General features: G+C 38.5%; 1 non-coding gene across 1 annotated transcript; it reads left to right on the plus strand.

The window, feature by feature from the left end:
• The first annotated feature begins 8,912 nt into the window (after positions 1–8,912).
• Positions 8,913–9,019, plus strand: LOC113890563. Its single transcript, XR_003510528.1, has one exon. It is a non-coding gene; the product is annotated as a U6 spliceosomal RNA (small nuclear RNA).
• The last annotated feature ends 578 nt before the right edge of the window (positions 9,020–9,597 follow it).

Here is a 9,597-nt window from a genome sequence, read left to right on the forward strand (position 1 = left end):
CGTCACAGCTTGTTACCATGCATTTGAATCATTAACCATGTCCCTTTCGCTCTTATTCTGCTGCTCAGCAGGTCACCATATGATTTCTTGTGCGTCTTGCTCTTTTACACCATTTTATTTTGATAAATTATGAATACCCTGCTGTTTCCTTCTGGTTATTTCGGGTCTAAGTTCTCCAAAAAGACTCTCTGGACAAGCTGCTTGCTCATCATTCTGATCCTTTACTTCTTCTTTCCTTGGGGCTTACAGGAAGTGGGGTGGGAAAGGCAATTAAGGAACTTGGCTTTACTGCCAGAGAGGGCTGGGTCTAGATCATATTTGCCATTTACTAACTGTGTGACAATAAGCGAATATTTAACCTCTAAACATCACTCTCATAATTGGCAGAGTGGAAATAATATTTGCCTTGCAGTTTTCTTTGAATTTAAATGAGGTGATGTATGTTTAGTGACTAGCACATAGTGGGAGCTCCCCTTATAACTCATCCACTCACTTCTTTGGTTAAAAAAATCTGTGGACCTACTATGGGAGAAAAACACTAGGCATAAAGTAGGGATACTACGGGACACAGGAGTGCTTTCACAGGGTGGGGTGTCTTCTCCCTAGATACTACTTTTATAAACTTGAAAATAATTTTCTTTCTTGAATCTACTTTCTCTCTGATTCCATGAGGGGGAAAAATCTAGGTAGTTTTCTTATTTATGGTATAAATCTCACTTTAGTTTTTATTTTACCTTTTATTGAAGTATAGTTAAGTTAAAATGTTTTGTTAGTTTCAAATGTACAGCACAGTGATTCAGTTATATATGTATATCTGTGTATGTATGTATATATATGTAACTTTTGAACAAAGTTTTATTTTTTAAAGACCAAATTATTGTTGTTCAGTTGTTAAGTTGTGTCTGACTCTTTGTGACCCCATGGACTGCAGCATGCCAGGCTTTCCTGTCCTTCATTATCTCCCAGAGTTGGCTCAAGCTCATGTCCATTGAATCGGTGATGCCATCCAACCATCTCATCCTTTGTTGTCTCCTTCTCCTCCTGATGTCAGTCTTCCCCATCATCAGGGTCTTTTCCAATGAGTCAGCTCTTTGCATCAGGTAGCCAAAGTATTGTAGCTTCAGCATCAGTCCAGTGAATATTCAGGGTTGATTGCCTTTAGGATTGACTGGTTTGATCTCCTTGCAGTCCAAGGGACTCTCAAGAGTCTTCTCTAGCATCAGTTCTAAAGCATTAGTTCTTTGGTGCTCAGCCTTCTTTATGGTCTAACTTCTACTGGTATTTACCTCCATATTTGAAAATAATATGTGTACAGCACTATCTTGTAGTTTATCAATATTGTATTACATGTGGACTCCCTATGGTAAATTGAATTGAAATTTCTTTCACACACCTCCTCTGCTTTTTTTGCTTCCATCCTTCTATAATAGTGATCTCACAATTTTCAGTTAAATCAGTGTTTGGATGTTTTTTTTTTTTTTATCATGAACAATACAAGTATAATTTACTGCACAGCCAGCTAGTATGGATAATATTTCTTTTTGTATAACTGTTTGCTTTCCTACAGTTAATGAGTACTTTTTTAAAAAGTCAGCTTTTAATTTTAGAATAATTTTAGATTTCCAGAAAAGTCACAAAGATAGTAAAGAGTATTTCTATATACCTTCCATAATGTAATGTCATCTTACATTATCATGGTACATTATCAGAACAGAGAAACCAATGTTGGTATATTGCTATGAAGTAAACTTCAAACTTTATTAGGATTTCATTCATTTTTTCACTGGGGAGAAGGCAATGGCACCCCACTCCAGTACTCTTGCCTGGAAAATCCCATGGCGGAGGAGCATGGTAGGCTGCAGTCCATGGGGTCGCTAAGAGTCGGACAGGACTGAGCGACTTCACTTTCACTTTTCACTTTCATGCATTGGAGGAGGAAATGGCAACCCACTCCAGTGTTCTTGCCTGGAGAATCCCAGAGACGGTGGTCATTTTTTCGGTTTCAGAATTCCATTCAGGGTGCCATATTGTATTCAGTGCCACATCTCCTTAGTCTCATCTGGTCTGTTACAGTTTCTTAGTTTTTCCTTGCTTTTCACAATCTTGAGAATTTTGAGTTGTACTAGTTGAGTGTTTTGTAAAATGCCTCTCAACATGGGTTTGTTTGATTTTTTTTTAATGATTAGATTGGGGTTATAGTGTTTTGGGAAGAACAGATACAGTGATGAATGCCCTTTTCATCATCATATCAGTGGATTCATGCTATCAACATGAGTCATCACTGGTGGTGCTAATATTAACCACCTGGCCAAGGTAGTGTTCACCAGTATTTTCCAGGGTAAAGTTATTGTCCCCCTCCACAACATTCTATTTTTTGGAAGCAAATCACAAAGCCTGGTTTACACCCATAGAAGGATATAACTATGCTTCACCTCCTGGAAGGGAGAACTATATTTATATAAATTATTTGGATTTCTTCTCTTCTCTTTCATGTGTTTACTCAATCGCTTGTTTATGTCAGTATGAGTTCATGGACTTCTATTTTATACTTTGGATTATCATTTTATATTAGGTTGTTTATTTTCTTGCTCACATTGTTCCAGCTTTGGCTATTGGGATATCGTCCAGGTTGAGTCCTGCATCCCTTTGACATGCTTCCATGCTTATGTTTTTTGAGCACTTCCCCACTTTTTGGCACTATAAGATGATCCAGTCTCGTCTTGCATTTATCCACTTTGCCCTAGAATCAGCCATTTCTCCAAGGGTTTTTGTTCCTCTTATTGGGGAATGGTATTTAGAAATTATAGGGCTTCCCTAGTGACTCAGCAGTAAAGAATCTGCCTGCAATTCAGGAGATGCAGGAGACACAGGTTTGATCCCTGGATTGGGAAGATTCCCTTGGAAGAGGGCATGGCAACCTACACCAGTATTCTTGATGGAAAATTCCATTGACAGAGGAGCCTGGCAGGCTACAGTCCATGGGGTCACAAAGAGTTGGACACGACTGAGCAACTAACACTTTCACTTCTCACCCAAAGAACATAGGCTTTGTCGCCAGGTTTGAATAGGTTTGCATTCAGATTGACTGCAGCAGCAGCAGCATTTAGAAATCATGATCTAAAGTTAGGTTGTTTTAGTTTTCATTTGCTTGGTTTTCTATGTGTCTATCTCTAATTTTTCCCAAATGTTTCAATAGATCTGCCAGCTGCCTTTTAATTTTATTTACAAAAGCTCAAACAATCATAATGTCAATTTCACTTTCCTTTTCAGTTCCCCAAGTCTCCTGAAATCATCTACTCTTTTGATCCCATTTACCTTTAATACTGGGCCTGCTTCACTGCTCTATTCTTGGAATTTCTTCTTCTGTCAAAATAGGACTTTTCTTTGTCGTTAAATTATAATGGAATTCCTATCTCCTGAATTACAAATCTCATTCCATTTTTTTTTTTTAAACTGGAGCATGCATTCTTTTGCTGGAATGAATCCTTGGTAGGTATATCTAAAAAGGTGTGAAAGAAATAAAAAATTTCACCCATAGCTCTGAACATGTGCCTCTTCTTATACTAGATGGACAGGCCAGTTATGTACCAGAACATCCATCATTCCATTATTCTATTCTCCTGTCTCCAGTAGTTATATGAGGTTATCTGACATCATTTTTATTTGCAATTGTATGTCATTTGGTTTTTTTTTTTCTCTTGCAATGCTTCTGAATTTTTCTGATTATATACTTTCTTTGTTCATAGAATTTTTTTTTCACCCATAGTAAAGCACAGGATAGAATGTTCTCATCTGGAAACTCATGTCTTTCAGTTTCGAGAAGCTGTAATTTTTCCTTGATAATTTCTATCTTCTGTTTCTTTGGAGCTACTATTAGTTGAATGTTTTTTTCTGACTTGGCTACTTTTCTTTTATCTTCTATGGTCATTTAACTTATTATTTCCTCTATGTTTGAGATATTTTCTTGACTGTATATTTTCGGCCTTATTTTTGAATTATTACATTAACTTTCTTAAAAGTTTTTCAAGAATTCTTTCTCTCTTTATCTTTTTTCACATTCATCCCTTTTCATGGCATCCTGTTTTTGTTTTACAAATGCATTATCTTGTGTTTTCTCTCTGAAGATATTGATAGTAATGTATCATTTTCCTATCACCCTGGATAATTAGATTGTTTCTACACAGAATTCCAAGTTGAAAATCACTTTTTCTTTCCAAATTTTTAAGACGTTCTTCCCTTCTTTTATAGCTCCACTGGTCATGGTTGAGAAAATCTGACATCATTCTGGTTTCCAGTTCCTTGTTCATTGTCTGGATTTCCCCTCTCCACTAGACGCCTTTCTTTATCTCTTGTGTTCTGAAATTTCATGATTTATGCCCTTTTCATTCATAGTACAAGGTACACATTGGTGTTTAATGTGAATTTTTCCAATGGATAGCAATAATTCCTAACAGTTATTGAGTGCCTATTATGAACTAGACCTTATGCTAAGCGCATCCTTTCATCGATACCCCAAACAATCCTATGAGATCGTGTTGTTACCATCTTAAAAAGGCATAAACTGAGGTACAAAAAGCAAAATGTCAAAAGTAAAGTAGGAAGGTAAGAACATTTTATTTATTTATTTATTGTTTATTTTTTGGCTGCACTGTGCAGCTTGAAGAATCTCAGTTTCCCCACCAGGGATTGAACCCATGCTATGGGAATGAAAGTGCTCTAGCCTAACAACTAGACACCAGAGAACTCCCAAGACAAGAGCTCTGTGATTGTAATGCTGTAGTGCATATAGCCATTGCCAGGTTTACAGTAGAGTCTCCTGGTCTTGGAAACCATCATCTCATCAAGGTGATTTTTCAGATCTTTATTGTGATATGTGGATTTTATGATTTAATTCCCAGATACTACTCTTAATGTCAATATCTTGGCAAGGGGTGGATGTAGGGGAGGACCCATCTAATAGGAAAATTTTAAATTGGATGCAGATATTAATTTTAAAAATGTACCTTTAAGCAACCTAGATGTCCACCAGCAGATGAATGGATAAGAAAGCTGTGGTACATATACACAATGGAGTATTACTCAGCCATTAAAAAGAATACATTTGAATCAGTTCTAATGAGGTGGACGAAACTGGAGCCTATTATACAGAGTGAAGTAAGCCAGAAGGAAAAACATAAATACAGTATACTAACGCATATATATGGAATTTAGAAAAATGGTAACAATAACCCGGTGTACGAGACAGCAAAAGAGACACTGATGTATAGAACAGTCTTATGGACTCTGTGGGAGAGGGAGAGGGTGGGAAGAATTGGGAGAATGACAATGAAACATGTAAAATATCATGTAGGAAACGAGTTGCCAGTCCAGGTTCGATGCATGATGCTGGATGCTTGGGGCTGGTACACTGGGACAGCCCAGAGGGATGGTGTGGGGAGGGAGGAGGGAGGAGGGTTCGGGATGGGGAACACATGTGTGCCTGTGGCGGATTCATTTTGATGTTTGGCAGAACTAATACAATTGTGTAAAGTTTAAAAATAAAATAAAATTAGAGAAAAAAAAAAAAAAGAAAAGAAAACAAAAAATTTTTTTGGGCAAAAAATTAAAATAATATATAAATTTGATGGCTTAAAAACGTTGTGCTCAAGCACCTAAATCTCCATGGTCTTGAAAAGCCTGCTGGTATCAAAGCAAGTAGCTGTGCTGATGGGCAGTGTACGGACAGAGTTTCATATACTTTATCTTGCTTTTTAAGTAAGCTTTCTATTGTAACTACCATAATGTGGCTGCTTAGAAAAGCTGTGCCAACAACACAGCAGCCAGTGGGAGAGTGATTCAGGTATTTATTCAGACATTTTTTTAGGGGTGCTGATATAGGTAAGTAAATGAATCTTTGGAGACACAGTCTTCTCAGATGCTAAGGATCCTTCAGAGAAGAGAGCCAGGAAGACTGGAAAGCAAACCAGTTGAGTCAAGTGTGATGTCTTTTTACTGAATTGTCATCCAACTGGAGGGACTGGCCTTCCCAAGTTAAGCTTTTTGAACACAAGTCAAAATTGCTAGGCAGTTAATGGTACTTCTTTAAAATAACCTTCTGAATTATCCAAAATAAGCATTTACAAGCAGGCACTTAATTCTGAGTAATTAATGTCTGTCTGTATAACCCAGCAGCTTAATGAGCTGGGGTGTAGCAGGGATACATTGAGTCACTGGAGAACCCAGAGGGCTGGCTGTGAAAAGAGCCCCTCAGCTTGCCAGAGTTTTTGGTAAGAGCTGGAACATTTTTTATAGGCGCATCATTATTGAGTTCCAGCCTAAAGACGTATTGGCTCTAGGCAAGATTTCATGTACCCTATTATATTGCAGTTACAAATGCATCTCTGGATTAATTGTGACAGTCAACTCCTACATCCTCTATGGGCAAACATTTTGAAAGCATAATTTTCTGCAGTAAACGAGCCTCGAGCTGAAAGATAGATTTGGCCTAAACACTGAAATCATCAAGTAGATAATCTTTGATGCCTCCCTTTATGAACCTTTTCTCTCCCTTTTAAATCATCCTCTGGCATACTCCCCAGCCCCCAGGGTTTTCATCTTGATCCTGGTCCCTGTCAAGAGGAATGCTTTAATAGTTTACCAATAATAATCACTGAATTAGTATTATGCCATGATATTCTACCCAAGAGGATTTGCATTTAAGAAGAAGCTTTGTAGAAAAAGAGTCCAAAGGAATGATGTATGGTAGGATCTCAGGCACTATGTTCATTCATGGAACATTAATTGCTCCTCTGCTATGTGACACAGGCTGGGGAAACAAAGATTAATAAGATACGGTTCTAACCTCTGAGACTTTCACCGTTCATCAGGGGAGACAGAAACGTAAAACAACTAATTACATAATAGAATATGATTTTCTGTTTTAATTTAGAATTAAGATGCAAGGTTGATTTATTATATCTGAAGCAGAAGCTAAAATGAGCCAAGGAAATTATGAGAGGCTTCATGGAGAAAGGGACATTTGAGTTAAATGATGTGTGGTGATAAATACTAATGCGGGGACTTTAAGCACCCAATACATCTAAAGGGTGAAGCTGATTGGCTTCTAGGAGGGAAGGAATTTTGGGCCTCAGGACTCCCTTGGACCCTGTTGAATCGTATTGGGTAGATGAACCGTTACTCTGCCTGTCATGAAGCAGCACCAAGAGCAGCAAAAGCTGAAACTGCCAGCAGAGCCAGAAATTACAAAGAGCAGGAGGTGTTTTACTTAGCTCTCCCTAAGGGAAACAGCAATGTCCATAACATTAAAAAAAATGTTGGGAAGGCTACTCTACGCCCTCATAAGTCCAGATTTATTAAGTGCACAAAAGTGGTGCTGCCAAAAGGAAATAACTGGAGAATTTTCTGGAGCCAAGGCGGGCAGAAAATGCAGTGATGAGAAGTTGGAAAGCAGCATTATCATTTTCCAGACTGGATTTCACTTTGTTCCACTTCAACCAGTGACCCACCATGGTCCAACACAAAATTTAAAACAAGATCTTAGCAAGCCTCTCTTCCAAATGAGAAGATGGAAAATAACAAATACAATAGAGGTAAGGAAATCCTTCTGCAAGCCTCCTTGGCAAGAAAAGGTGAGAGGGCAGGGCAGGGAAAAGGTGAAGGAGGAGAGAAAGGAAAAGAAAGGAACCAGTGGCTATTAATATTTTACACCAAGGTTGTGTGATGGTCGTACACTTTGTTGAAACCCAGAGTGGTCAATAACTCCTTACATCAAAGTGACTGTTTACTTGGAAAATGATTTTTGTGATCTGAAGCCCTCCTCTTATGTTTGAGGAGCCCTCCAGTAGTAATGAAATGGTAGTAATGGGTGCTGAAAGGAGGGTGCACCAGTGTGAATTTAAGCTTCTTTGTTTATAACATTTAGGCTGTGCCTATAGGAAAGCACACACGGAATTTAAAATAGCTTATTTATTGTTTTTGGCTATCACAACTGCTAAGTAGGATGCACAGATGACCTAATTTTTTTTTTTTTGGACTGAAGATGGTTGAAGAAGTTAAAGAAGTTTCTGAGGAAAAAAATTATTGCTCACAAACACGGCTTATGTATCTATCTGTTTGCCAAGGCCGAACATAAATTATTTTCTATTAGTTGCTGTTCTGTTCAACACATTCCTTATGTTTAGTTCTCCAGAATGGCTTTATTCACCAAACAAATGTCTTTTTCAGTACTCAGCATGCTCGGAGCACTATTTGTATCACTTAAGATGAAACAAATATGAAGTAGAGTTGAATTTTATTTTCAAGGAGGTTAGTGTCTCACACGGGAAATATATATAGGTCAAGATAGAAAGTGACAGAAGTCTTGAAAAGAGCATAGTTACTGTGCTGCCAGAATTTGGGTAAGGAAATATTGCACCATTTGTGATTCTCAGAAAAGATTTTGTGCATAAAAAAGGCCTGGATTTGGCCTTGAGAAACATTAAATGTGTATAGATGGAGCTGAATAGGAAGGTTATTGCAGTGGAGCATAGAATGGCGTGAGTAAACATAATGACACAGCAAAGCTGAAGGTGAGACAGAGATAATGAGTAGACAGTGACATTAGGAAAGCAATCAACCAGAGGAATAGTGGGAGTCAAGTAAGATGAAGAAAGGTATCAGTGGATTACAGAGAGTCTTGAACACTAGGTCAAAACATTTGAACTTAAGTCAAAGAATCTGCCTGCCAATACAAGAGACTTAGGAGATGCAGATTCAATCCTTGGCTCAGAAGATCCCCTAGAGGAGGAAATGACAACCCATTTCAGTATTCTTGCCTGGAAAATGCCATAGACAGAGAAGCCTGGCGTGCTACAGTCCATAGGGTCGCAAACAGTTGACACGACTGAGTGACTAAGCATGCAAGTAGGAGGTAGGTGCTCACTTGGGCAGTACATTTACTGAAATTAGAACAATACAGAGAAGATTAGCATGGCTCCTGCACAAGGATGACGTGGAAATTCATGAAGCATTCCATCTTTTTAAGAGCCCAATTAAAAAAAACAAAAAACAAAAAAGGAATGGGAAAAACTGAAAGTAAAAAGGCACATTTAAAAACTGAAGGTAAAAAGGTATATTTAAGTATCTGTATAACATGGACTATCCTGGTGGCTTACATGGTAAAGAATCTGCCTGCAATGTGGGAGACCTGGATTTGATCCCTGGGTTGGGAAGATCCCCTGGAGGAGGGCATGGCAACCCACGCCAGTATTCTTGCCTGGAGAATCCCCATGGACAGAGAAGCCCAGTGGGCTACAGTCCATGGGGTACAAAGAGTCAGACACGACTGAGCAATTAAGCACATAATGTGAACTTAGTGTTAGAAGAGGTTTAGAACAGTCTTTTGGACTCTGTGGGAGAGGGAGAGGGTGGGATGATTTGGGAGAATGGCATTGAAACGTGTATAATATCATATATGAAACGAGTTGCCAGTCCAGGTTCGATGCACGATACTGGATGCTTGGAGCTGGTGCACTGGGACGACCCAGAGGGATGGTATGGGGAGGGAGGAAGAAGGAGGGTTCAGGATGGGGAACACATTATACCTGTGGCGGATTCATT

This window comes from Bos indicus x Bos taurus, chromosome 3, assembly GCF_003369695.1.
Source record: "Bos indicus x Bos taurus breed Angus x Brahman F1 hybrid chromosome 3, Bos_hybrid_MaternalHap_v2.0, whole genome shotgun sequence".
NCBI lineage: Eukaryota > Metazoa > Chordata > Mammalia > Artiodactyla > Bovidae > Bos > Bos indicus x Bos taurus.